This window comes from Sinocyclocheilus grahami, unplaced genomic scaffold, assembly GCF_001515645.1.
Source record: "Sinocyclocheilus grahami isolate Dianchi unplaced genomic scaffold, SAMN03320097.WGS_v1.1 scaffold1709.1, whole genome shotgun sequence".
Classification (NCBI taxonomy): Eukaryota; Metazoa; Chordata; class Actinopteri; order Cypriniformes; family Cyprinidae; genus Sinocyclocheilus; species Sinocyclocheilus grahami.
In genome coordinates, this window is record NW_015506888.1 from 115,599 (window position 1) to 129,452 (window position 13,854).

At 37.5% G+C, this 13,854-nt stretch overlaps 1 protein-coding gene across 3 annotated transcripts in view; it reads left to right on the forward strand.

Moving 5' to 3' along the window:
- Nucleotides 1–13,854, forward strand: part of LOC107572165 (protein ELFN1-like) — a 122,773-nt gene that overhangs the window by 82,700 nt on the left and 26,219 nt on the right. Inside the window, exon 1 of one of the 3 annotated variants that reach the window (XM_016258576.1) lies at nucleotides 7,974–8,284. The exons of the other annotated variants lie outside the window; for them this stretch is intronic. The gene's annotated coding sequence lies outside the window, so the exon portion shown is untranslated. Of the gene's footprint in view, nucleotides 1–7,973; nucleotides 8,285–13,854 lie in introns of those variants that run through there. 3 annotated transcript variants of the gene reach the window in all.

A 13,854-nucleotide genomic window follows, 5' to 3' on the forward strand; every position in this document is an offset into this window, starting at 1 on the left:
CAGAACGCGGTCACACAGGGGTGTTGCCAAATCGATTCTCGACGCAGCGTCTCATTCCCTTGGGGAACCATGGTTACATACGTAACCTAGAGACATTATCCTTGAACAGTTTTGAGTGAGTGACTGATAGCATCTTTGTTTTGGAATGCACAGGTTGGTTCACATTGAGTTCCCAAATTTAACGTAGCCTACCACAATTTTGCTTTAATTTATTTTCAAGATCTGAGGTAAAATATTTATTGTTGCTTTCAGTATGGTTATAAATGTCACGCAAAATAATATTCAAACATTAGACATTTTTAACATTAGCACATAATCATTACCTGAGATTATCACTGTTGCGACATCGCCCAAAATAGAAACCGTTTCGAAAATAGAATCCCGTGTCGCTGTCACGAGTGGTCAGGACAAAAACTATATGGAAAAGATACCTTTTATCGCGTCACGTCACATCTGGTTGGGACACGGTGTTACAGTTTGATCCCCCCAAAAATCTAAGTATAAAATTTTAATGCTGACAGATATAATAACTGAATTATTGACATAAAACATATTTAAAATATTTTCATTTGTGTTCTGAAGGTGAATGAAAGTCCAGTTTCCCATCAGGTTTGGAATGACATAAGGGTGAATAAATGATGACAGAATTTTCAATTTTTTTCCCTTTAAGATGTTCCAGTAAGTCTAAATAGTTGAAAAGGTGAATTTTATTTATGCAGAATCCCTTAGAAACATAATTGCTTTATAACTGAACCAGCTCTCAGCATCCACATCAAACTCATGTTACACTCTGCGGAAGCATGCTTTGTCCAAATATCATTGATTCATGTAGCATGCTTTCTTATATGCTCTTGAAAGGGTTTGGTGCAGCACTACAGGTTTTTAGCTAAATGGATTCGCAGGCTGCATTTTGTGGATATGGATTAGAAGACGGAATGCTTTTTGGCATCTCAAGCATTGAGTACTCTCTCTTACGCATGAGATGCAGTAGTAGTGTCTGTATAATGCCTACAGTGATCTCAGTGATGATATGAGATAAAGAGGTGTGAGAAAAAGGACAGTTTGTGTGAAGTGTGGAAAGTGCCATCTAGTGGCATTAAAGGCCAGCTCTTTCATCTTGTTTGGCACATCATCATAGCTTGTCTTTATACCTTGAAAGGATTTTGTCTCATGCATTTGTCAAAAAAGAGCACTACCATTAGATAGCTCATAGCTCATCCTCAGCAATGCTGAATTTGTAAAACATTTACTTTGACAAAAAGTCAGTGAGAGAGATTTCTGCTGTCTCTGTGCTGATACTTTTTTTAATCTATATTGTACTATATACAAATGATAGGCCCATATATCAACAAGGCCAGAAATATCATACTTTTTAAAGCTCACTTTTTAGAGCTCATTTAAAAATAGTTTTTTTTTTGTTTCTACTAGTCTAATTCTACAATCAAGTCTAATATCATAAAGTCTGATTTTATTTTACACTTTATTTTACAGGAGTGTCAAAAACCTACTTACTTACTTTATTTATTTATTTACTTTATTTGTTTGTTTGAATAGCAGTCCTGGATAACTTGGTGCCCCTTTAAATAAATAAATAGCAGGCATGATATTCCAGTAAAATAATTATTGTATAAAATAAGTAACATTTTATATTATTGAATTATCAGCTTTGTAACTGTTCCTCTCTATAAACTGTTTCTCTATAATTCTGTTCCCTAGATATCATATTGGCATCCAGTATTGAAAAATTCAAAGGCCTATCAGTTGACCACTACTATATAAATATATCCCTAGTTGTGCAGTTCTATTTTGACCTAACCATCAAATCCCACAATTCCATTAAAAAAAACCTTATTACTACTACATACACTTTTAATGGATTGACAAGAGTGATGATAGAATATTAAAAATAATTTAATTTGTGTTCTTAAGGTGAATGAATGTCCAATGGGTTTGGAATTACATACAAACAATACTAGTTGCTTACAGATTATGGTGAGATATTTTATGGCTAAAATAATCAACTAAATCCAACATTTATTTAGAGAATTTTAACTAAGGACTTTGAATGATTGCTGCAACTGCTCTAAGGATTTAAAGGAAGTCAAAGGAGTCAAGATTGATTAGGTGTTGTCATCTGATATGGAGTCCTCATTATCTTTGAGTCCCATTACTATTTCAGTAGAAAATAGTTTTACAAACTAGCGCTTTTGAGGAAGACTCAAAATAATTATTTACAGACTTTAAAGAGCCTGTCACACAAGCTTAACTGATCTCTCATAAAGATATCTTATCTCATCAAGATAAATTGCCCTTCTTCACTGAGCAATAAAATGAGATGAGAAATTTAGTTTACTGTAATTGATGTGAAGTTAACACAAAATTACCTCTATCCTAACTATTTAGAATAAACATTTTATAGTGCTGCCTGTTCTTCAGTCACAATTTTTGATATTTGCATTTATAAAAATAAATACATACATACATAATAAATAAATAAATAAATAAATAAAAAGGCTCGGGTGAAGCTGAGATAATCCACTGTTTTAGAGATTGATACAGCAGAAAAAACATATTTTTCATTTAATCATGGAAATGATCAGATTTTAAAACAATGTGAGGTGACATAAATCAAAGAAGAACTATATATGATTCTGCGATTTTTGTTTGTCTCAGTGTTTTTTAATTGAATATTGTGTGACACAGAACCAGTGTGATTTTGTACATCTTATCTACTGTCATTAAAAAATATATGGGATCCACACATCTGAAATCATGCTGAAAATCTTACATGAAGTAGAATTATTTAAGATTCAGTAGTCGAGTATAAATGCCTACTAGGAGCCAACAACAAAAAGACCCACTGACCTCCAGTGAAATAATTTTCAAGGGGTTTTGTGACTTTTGAGTAAATATTTTCTAAAAAGGGTGTAAAATAACTGCAAATTTGAAGTAAATTCCGTTTCATCCTGGAAATGAACAAAGTTTTAGGTTTTTAAAAAGTTAATGGCATAAAAAAACAAGAAATGTTTAGATTTAGATTTTAGATTTATCAGTTAAGTAATAGCTAAACAATAAAACACATATCACAAAGAAGAGCTCATTAAAGGGGTCATATGATGCGATTTAAATTTTTCCTTTCTCTTCGAAGTGTTACAAGCTCTTGGTGCATAAAGAAGATCTGTAAAGTTGCAAAGACTAAAGTCTCAAATCCAAAGAGATATTCTTTATAAAAGTTAAGAGTCAACCACGCCTACCTAAAACGGCTCGTTCTAACACGCCCCCACATGTCTACGTCACGATGTGGGAAGATTAGCATAACACCGCCCAAATGTTCATGTAAAGAAAGGAGGCGTAACTTTTATTCTCGCTGTAGTATTGTTGCTGCCGGCATGTCGTGAAGGTGCTGTGTGTTTCGTTGTGAAAGCGAAACTACTTTGTTTGGCCTTCCAAAAGAGCACAAATGCAGACATGGTTTTATGTTTGCACGATGCAACGCAACGTGTAAAAAGACAGTATAAGTCATTATAATCTGTAATTAAGTTCCCACTGGATTCAACAAATGCCTCGTTTGTAATGGGTTTTAATGTTTTTGTCTTGTCGCTCCGGCCGGGACACGGCATCACAGTATGGTAAGGGGCGTAACATTTCCGTCACACGCTTGAGGTATTCGGCCAGTCACAACGCACTGGATAGCTGGCCAATCACAGTATACCTCGCCTTTCAGACCGATGAGCTTTGTAAAAATCAACGCATTTTTCAGAAAGGCGGGGCATAGAGGAGAAACAATAATGTACAGTATGTGGAAAATAATGTTTTTTTTTAACCTTAAACCACATAAACACATTTTATTTCACCAAATACACAAAATAATGTTCTTTTTAAGCAACATCATATGACCCCTTTAAGATTCTGCCAGTTTTTTGTTTGTATGTTAGTGTTTTTAAGTGAATATTCTGTGGCAGTTGGGTAAACTAGTGCACTTTTGCAATCTTATCAATTGTCATTGAATATATATACTACAGTGGGGTCCAGACATCTGAGACATCTACATCTGAGACATCTACAGATTTTTCAAATCTGTAACTTGAATTATTTAAGTTTCTGTAGTTGAGTAGAAACGCCTACTAGCAGCCAACAACAAAAACACTCACGGACCTCCAGTGATAGAATTTTAAGGGGATTTGTGACTTTTGAGTAAATAATATATACAAATGGTGTAAAACAACTACAATTTTGACTACATCCTGGAAATAGAATTTTAGGATTTTGAAAGGGTATGACATAAAAATCTTAAGAAATATTTAATATTCAGCAGTCAAATATGAATGCCTACTAGCAGTCAACAGCCCACCAACAACCAACAACGAGACTCAACGGCCTCCAGTGATTTCATGGCTGTCAGTGTGAATGGTGGCTTAATACAGCTGAACTGTTTTGCGAGTGCTCGGGAACCAGGCATTTCGAACAGATCTTCAATTCTCCTGCCTCTTTCATTAGGTGTTTGGTAATGCGAGATTGTGTGTGAGAGTGAGAGAAGCGTGTTAGTTATGTGAGTAGACAAAGTGCCTGTGGAGGTAATAGCGTGAGCTCAGCTGGCCTGGAATGGCGACCGAGGTCTCTCGGGAAGCGAGGATGCAGTGGAACAGCTGCAGTCTGCGAAGAGGGCTGGCTGACTCACACCTCTGCAGGAAGATGGAACCTGGGGATGGCTGCAGGGCGGTGGAGGTGAGGAGGGGGTGGGCTGGCCAAGGTGCCCTGTTAGGGACCCACTGATGGAAATTGCCAAGAGCTGAAAGATGATTTCCCACAGATGGAAGATGGTGGCCGCCACATTTCAAAAAAACATTTCAAACTTAATGAATAACATGAGCACAGCAAATTCCATATTCATCAGGCTCCTCCCGGCTTTGAAGGCATTCCCCTCCTCACGCCCTGTCTGATTTTAAAAACATCAATAAGCAATGGCAATAAAAATGCAAATTTAAAAGTTTCTTGCGCAGCCGTTATCAAAATGTGTTAGCCACTGCTTGTTTCTTCCTCCTGTTTTGCTCAGCACTTTAAGGACAATAAGGTTCAGTAACATGTCCAGAATCCTAACTGCTGTGATACTGCTTTACAAGAAGCTCCATAACAAACCCCATGCGTCTGTGCCAATGTTCTTTTTGCTGTTCCATATCTGTCGACTTTCAGTCGCCATCTCTTCTCCCTCTCGGTCGCTGCCCTCCAGAATTGTGCCATGTCAAATGATTTCATCTATAAAAAAAAACGAGGGGGAAAAACAACCTTATTTTCCAAAACAGCCATATGGCAGGACAGCTCTCAATGTTTCTATCCATCCAATTTCCCATTCCGGTCTCCACTCCACAGTCACTACGTCACTGCGGATAGATCACACACACAGAAGCTGGAATATTCTGACAGGCCCAATGTCCTCGCTGCCACCGAATTCTCTGCGTGATTGATTCCATTTCTCCATCCAACACCCCCCCCCCCCCCCCCCCCCACCCCCACTTATTTCTTGAATTAAAGTGAAATAGATCATACATTGTGCTCAAGGTGTTGGCATTTTCAAGCTCTTGTTTAGCTGCCTTTTACTTTCCACCAGAAAGGAAATGGAATCAAGTAAAGTTAAATGGAACAATGAGCAAGAGTGTTTGCATTCTTTTTTTTCCATATTGTCTCAAATCCATTTTTACAAAAGCTAGTTCTGGTCCTCGAATTTGATTGGCTGAGCTTTCAATGTTCCAGACCAGAGTATGTGAGCGGTACATACAGGTTGTTTGATATTGTTGCTTGATGCTTTGACTTCTTTTGGAACTATTTTCATTGCCCAAAATGATGCACAACTAACTTTTAAATCTCTGATAAATCTCCGGTTCACTGTAAAAATATCACTTTTGCAATCATGCTGTTGTTTTGAATATCAGCATGGCTGTGATAACCCCACAATGGGCGCCATATCAAGGCTTAGTATAACAGTGCTCTTGCTTGTGATATTGCTTAAATGTGGATGTATTTTCATGATGGAAGCCAGGCTGCCAAAAATGGCTCATGTACTGTATTCTGAGGTCTGAATGTTTTCATGGGGAAAAAAAGGTGAGCATGACAAATAAAAAGTCATGAATTAGCTTACCTGTGGGCTTTTTTGTTAATGCATCCTCAACTCTTCAAGTCATAGCTCTGAAACGGTCATCTCTATTTAGTATTGACATGACAGATGGGGAGAGGGCTGTGAGGTAGTACAACATCCCACAGCTCACTTACAAACCTCGTACAGGAATACCTCTGCAGAGGATCAAGACGACTTCATTTAAAATTTGGTGGGAAAAATTATATTCTGTGTTGCTTAAGATGTATTTTTCTAATAGAAGTACTCCCTGAATAATGTGGACAAAGAACATTTTTCATTGAATTACTGGATGTCACAGGTAAATAATCGATAATGGAGTTGGATGTGTTGGATTCTCGAGAGGATACTTTTATATAATGAAGTACCTTGTTCTTTTTCACAAGAGTACAAGAACAGAATGCAGAAAATAAATGATCTTTATTAATTCATTCAGATTTAGTGACTGTCAGCCCTTTCTAAATGCTTTCCTTTGGTCTGGAACATTTGGATAATTGCATATCTGGCCTAAGAAAATAAAGCATTTGCTCTATTCCAAAACTTCGTCAGATAACTCGTTTTAGCTGGATTCTAGGGCAGCTTTGCATCTATTTTCCATACAATACAATCCCAGAATGCACTGCAATATGCTCAGTGACAAAACAAATAAATAGATGGAGCAAACAAGTGACTACCAATTCTAAATATACTTAGAATTCATTCAATACTGAAAAGTATAAATAATGTAGAATAATTCTACCTCAATGATTTACCCAAATACATACATGATGCCTGTACTGAAATCAATTCCATTTCAAGTCTCCCATTTACTTTACATGATGCTGCCTAAGTAGGGCATTCCAAATCAGTCCATTTTGATGTTCCATGATCTTAAAATGCAGAAGCCATCTTTTGTAACTTTAGTAACCATTGGGTCAGCTAACTAGTTTTTAGAAAAAGCTATTGTTTTCTTTTATTTATTCTCAAAAGTCTGTTTGTTTTTCCTGTCAAAGTGTTTCATTCCCATCAAACAACAATTCCAAACTGCCACTTCACTTGTATACTAAATTTCTATAGTCATCCAGCCTGCAAAGACATTTTCTCAGGTTTTTTTCATGAACACGATGTCTGTTTGATGCTGTTATTTGTCGTGATGGTGATTTGAGGTTAATCTCTGCGGGGGTGAAGAGCATGCTAGCAATATGCCCGGCTCCAAATAACCAGATGTTATGTCCAGAACCCATTATGTGTTCACTTGGTAATAAAGAGGCTTCGTAAGAGGTTTCCATGGCAGCAGCACAATGCCCTTGCTTTGTGTTCTGCTGTGTCATGTTTACATAAGAGGAATTCCTTATGCAGGTTATTCAGTCTCAGGCTTTTTTTGGGCCATATTTAAGGTGATCGATTGTGTCCAGTATTTTTGTGCTGTAAGAGGTTCCACTCTAATGAATGCTTTACAGTGCACTGCCCATATTTACTGCATGTCCAAAGGTTTGGCAACCACCACATATAATAATTTAGAGTAGAGTACATTCATCTTTTTTAAACTGCCTATTACATTAGAAACCAATACTAATGCAAAGAGACAAAGGAATAATATACATATAACAATTGTGGAAAAGTATGGCGTAACACCCCAAATTTCTTTCTGAGACAAGATTTAGTTAGAAATGGTAAGAAGAAAGCAGGACTTTTAAAGGGATATTTCACCCATACATTCAATTACATCATCATTTACTCACACTCATGTTCTAAATCTGTATGTTTCTTTTTTTTTTTTTTTTCACAGATGGGTTTGGAACGACTTGAGGGTGAACAAATAATGCCAGTTTTCAATTTTGGGTGAACTGTGCCTTTAAGCAAATTGTGACCATTTTCTGTGCACTGTTTTCTCGTGTGTTTTCCGATGGCCCAGCCCTTGTTCGTTGGATGACAAAAATGAAAGAGCAACCGGATGGTGCACAGGGCCACATTAACCCATCAAACTGTGTCTCATCTTCTTTCCATCTCCGTTTTCTCAACCGGAGCTGGCTGATGATGTGCTGTAGGCTTCCATATCCTGAGTCAGCAGTGGGAACGGAGTCAGCTCCCATCCTCCTGCCTGCAGCTGCTCCACGCAAAGGCCACAACACCGAGCGAACAAGTTGATGGTCTGGAAAATTGCATTAAAACCTGCAGGTCTTATTCCTCCGTCCATCACACACATTTCATGAGCTGAATCAAATTAGTCCAGTTATAGATTGACACCATTTCTATGGAGAAACAGGTGTTTTACAACCTGATTATTGTCATATCCTTACATTTAATTACCTGCTGGGATGGAAATATGGGACATTGAATGTTTTGTTCTCTCAGCTGCATTCAAGCATTTTAGGGTTTATGAGCGCTTGTGTTGGATGAATCCTGAACATAAATGATTATTGTACCTTCTCTTGTTGCTTAAAGTCAAAGCATATAATTTCTGCACCATTAGCATCACCAAATGGCATTACAAAAATAATGAATGTTTTCAAGAAAGCAAATTCCTGTCTCGCCCCAAATTCGTGCTATTGGTTGAGCAGATGTTGTTGCTGGGCTGATCGTGGTGTTTGCATAAACAGAGCAGTGTCTTGATAGCACCACAGTTTTTTCACTCTTTGATTTACTTTGCATTCTAAGTGAATTAGGAAAAAGTATGGTATGCTAACAAAATGATACACTTCACCTTTACCAAAAAAAAAACATTATAAAAACACCCATGGCAAAGTATTTTTACGGGTTTTGACATCACGACTGTAGCTTCTATATCTGATGGATCTGAAAATATATATTTTTGTTTATGTTTCCCATTTAGAGACTTCATTTGGTGTAAAATCAAATTACAGAGGCAGTAGCTTAAATAGGTCATATTAAAATAATAATAATAATAATTATTTAAAAAACCTTTTTGGCATAACATGCTCATTTTAAAACTCATCAAATTCCCGATTATCTAGTGATCTGTCCTTGAGGCACTTTAGCATTAAAGTGCCCCTATTATGCCATTTTTACGGTTCCTAATATTGTTTTGGGAGTCTCCTACAATAGGATTACATGCATGCAAGGTCAAAAAATGCTTTCGTTTTCTCAAAATATGCATTTAATATCACCTAATTTTCGAGCAATTCTCAAACGATTCGTTCGAAGCAGTTCAAAGATTCAGTCTCTCTAAACCCCTCCTTTCCATGAGCCTGCTCTGCTCTGATTGGTCAGATGGCCTAGTCTGTTGTGATTGGTCTACGGCGTACAGCGCATGTCCAAAACGATACGCCTATTTCAATAGTTCTGTATTTTGAACGCTCTATAGAAATTATAAGCATCTACTATTTGTCATACTTAAAGGTTGTGATTCAGTGGAGCAGCTGGTCCAAATAAACAGAATACTAATCCATCTTTCAACAGCAAGCATTTTGTGAATCCCGCGTTGAACTCCCCGATTTATGTTTCCCATTTAGAGACTTCATTTGGTGTAAAATCAAATTACAGAGGCAGTAGCTTAAATAGGTCATATTAAAATAATAATAATAATTATTATTTAAAAAACCTTTTTGGCATAACATGCTCATTTTAAAACTCATCAAACGGTATGATAACCTTAGATAAAAATGTCATGGTATCATGGTAAAATAAAGAATTGAATTATTCTTAATTAAATTAAGTGCAGTCACTTAAGTGAGCCTAAACCTGCAGCTCAACAATAATCAGAACATAAATAAATTATTTTCGGAAAAAAAAAAAAACCCTTCTAAATGGGGGGGGGGGAATGCAGTCACTTAAGTGAGCCTAAACCTGTAGCTCAGTAATCAAAAACATAAATCAAACATAATTACAGCAAGCATTTTGTGAATCCCGCGTTGAACTCCCCGAGATTAGAGAAGCTGTTGCCAGTAAAATGATGCGTTTGTGGGCGGGGTCAAGTTGTTCACGGCCGGCCAACTTAGAACATAGGCGCGCATTATGCAAATATGTTCCCCGTGATGTGTAGCCATCATGGAAGTGGGATTCAAATGACTAACGACTCGTTTCAGCTGTTCAGAGTTGATTCTTTGTTTTGGGAGACAATAAATTTATTTATCATGCACTTTCAGCTTTACAACTTTGCAGATCATTTACATTCACATACAGCTACATTACACACTGCATGAAAGGCAATATTGGAAATCAGAATGATCAGAATCAGAATGAGTTTTTATTGCCAGGTATGTTTACACATACGAGGAATTTGTTTTCATGACAGAAGCTCCACAGTGTAACAGAATGACAGTGACAGAACAAAAACACAGATAATGAAAAATAGAAAAATAGAACAAGTAACTAAGGAATAAAAATATACAAATCGACAATTGTATGTACAGGTATATAACAATAGACAGTTGTATGTACAGGTATATTATGTGCAAATTGAAATGTAGAATTGAAATGGCATAATAGGGGCACTTTAATGTGCTGCCAGAAAGTCGCTGTTAAATACAGCATATCTAAATATTCAGTTCCTGCGAAAGAAACTGAAATTGGCAGAAATCCCAAGGTCACATTTAAGAGTAGCATAGGTATGGGCTGGTATGAGATTCTGACGGTATGATAACCTTAGATAAAAATGTCATGGTATCACGGTAAAATAAAGAATTGAAGTATTCTTAATTAAATTAAGTGCAGTCACTTAAGTGAGCCTAAACCTGCAGCTCAACAATAATCAGAACATAAATAAATTATTTTCGGGAAAAAAAAAAAAACCCTTAAACATAATTTCTGTAAAAAATAAATAAATGGTCATTAAACCTGCAGCTCAACAAGGTTTTTGGAGACATGCTCACTTTCTACACATTCCTCTTTCAGTCCAAGTTATGATGCAGGAATGTTCACCTTTCCTGGATTAAGTTTGGAGCGGTGAGGTACGAGGATGTGTGCACACACATACGCATAAGGAAAGAGAGAGCGCGAGTGTGTCACACACACACACATGGTCTTTCTCCGTACAAAACTCAAACAGTGGCAAAGACAGCCAGCAGTTTGTTTGTTTTTTAAATGTCGTGATTTTGAACAGATGTAAACAATGGCAGGAGGCTTAAAAGTATAGATGTGATACCAGCTAAATTAAATTGTTGTACTAAATCGCAGAAACGCAGTACTTGTCTGCTATTCCTCACTATGTGAAGTAACATGATGAAATGGCATAATAGGGGCACTTTAATGTGCTGCCAGAAAGTCGCTGTTAAATACAGCATATCTAAATATTCAGTTCCTGCGAAAGAAACTGAAATTGGCAGAAATCCCAAGGTCACATTTAAGAGTAGCATAGGTATGGGCTGGTATGAGATTCTGACGGTATGATAACCTTAGATAAAAATGTCATGGTATCAAATTATTGTACTAAATCGCAGAAACACAGTACTTGTCTGCTATTCCTCACTATGTGAAGTAACATGAGGGAGGAAACTAGTTGACGTTAGCTAGTTAATTGGCCATGCTATCTGCCTCGGTAGCAAGCCAAATAGTATTTATTTCAACACTGAAACAAACGGCGGGTGGGCCTCTGTCTTGATCGGGGGTGAAAGAGAGAGAAATTAAGATAGCACAGATATATAGTTTATGTATGACCTGGAAGTATTTATTTAGCGTTCAGCGCTAAAACGCCATCTGTATGGAACATCATTGTGTACGGAACATGGTTAGTCTACGTTACCCAAAAAAAATCCCATACGGCAGAGCAGACTTCATCTTTTTCGACAGGGGAAAAAGTTCCAGGGATTCACCTCCTTCGGCCATCCCACACACAGGTGACTCTCACTGACTGCTCGCACCAACCAGAGGGGGAGGGGTCGTGTGACTCGTTACGCTCTTCGCTGCACACAACTGAGGGAGTCCTGCACTTTCCATCTCTGATGACACGTAAAAAAAACTGTGCATATCACAGGAACGGTATAACGGAAAATTTTAGTGGTTTTGAAACCGTGACTTTTCCAAACCGCGGTATACCTTGAAACCGGTTATCATTCCATGCCTAGTGTAGCATATGGAGAGACTCATCCGGTCATCTGTTTCACCTTCAGTTTATATTTGCAGGCGACGCCAATGGGCATGAGGAAATAATAGGCTTTGTCCCACAAACAAATGAATTCGAAGTACCCTGAATTGGCACAATGACGCTCACTTATCAGCAATGTAACGTTAGATAAAGATAATTAGTGTGTGGAGCCCCAAGGCAGTCTGTGATCATGACTGAGCCGTTTGGGGCAAACCTGAAAGCCGGACCTGAAATTGCATCTCCACAGTCATAAGAGAAAGTCCAGCTCCCTTCACATGGAGAGGTCTGATCGGGGCAGGGCAATTGATACTCAATTCCAGCCAGTTCTTTTCTGGTAATTAACGCACAACCCTAATACCATCTGATACAAATGAAGCACGACTCCTACCTCCTCATAAGTCTCTCTCACTCAAAAGTAATTTGAGGGTTCGATGTGCCGAATGTCCTCCTCTCCCACGAGAGCTGGCTTCATTACAACTGAATTGTTTCAGCATCTCTGAGCCCCTTCTGTGCAACTCTTTTATGTTTTCCTGTAACACACGTATGAATTCGAAATGACTTCAAATAAGCAGCCGGAGAACATCATAGCAGGACGGCCTCAGAGGGGTTCAAACACCGTCAGAATGCCGCTGAAGGAAGACGAAAGGAGAGGAGAGTGGGGCTGAAAATATGAGGGAAATGACTAGGAAGAAAGGGGGTACTTGGGTAATTGGAGGGGCAGAGAGAGAGAGAGATAAAAGATGCAGAGGGGGCAACAACGGGGAGGATCTGTGGTTTAGGTTATGCAGAACTCAAAAATCAATTAAGAATTAATGAATTTGCGGTAGCAAACAGGATATAGAACTGTGATTTTAATTTAGAAAGAAAGTACAATGGAATTGTGAGCAAGCTCTTAAACTGCTCATGAAATGCATTTTCAGATCTTTATACTATATGTTTCTGTGGTAAACTCAAGTTTTTGGCATAAAAAAAGTAAACTTAATCATGTTCCGTCCTCATTTTGACAGGCACTTAAAGGGGTCATATGATGCGATTTAAATTTTTCCTTTCTCTTTGGAGTGTTACAAGCTCTTGGTGCATAAAGAAGATCTGTAAAGTTGCAAAGACTAAATTCTCAAATCCAAAGAGATATTCTTTATAAAAGTTAAGAGTCAACCTTAACTTTAGTCAACCTTAATGTAAAATAAATAAATAAATATTGTTGGGTGTACAGTAAATATAGAGCTTAAATTCTTTACATTTGTATACTCTAAACAATGTCTCAAACTGCTCAGTCTGCAGTCAAGTCAATATGAACTGAAATGAAGTCATGAATTTCTTCCAGGGCAATTGTTTTTCAGCATTATTTACTTGATCTAAGAATAATTTTACAATGCATGTGATCAGGGTCTTAGAATTTATAATAGGCTCCATGATAAGTTAAAATTCAGAGTTCAGAAATGTTTTTATCAGTCACTCTAGAGCTCTTATTTACCCATAATCATCTATGAAATGAGAATCTATTTAAAAGTGTTTACATGTACAAGGTCTACCTAAAACGGCTCATTCTAAGACGCCCCCACATGTCTACGTCACAATGTGGGAAGATTTGCATAACGCCGCCCAAATGTTCACGCAAAGAAAGAAGGCGTAACTTTTATTCTCGCTGTAGTATTGTTGTTGCAGCCGCCATGTTGTGAGGCGCTGTGTGTTTCGTTATGAAAGC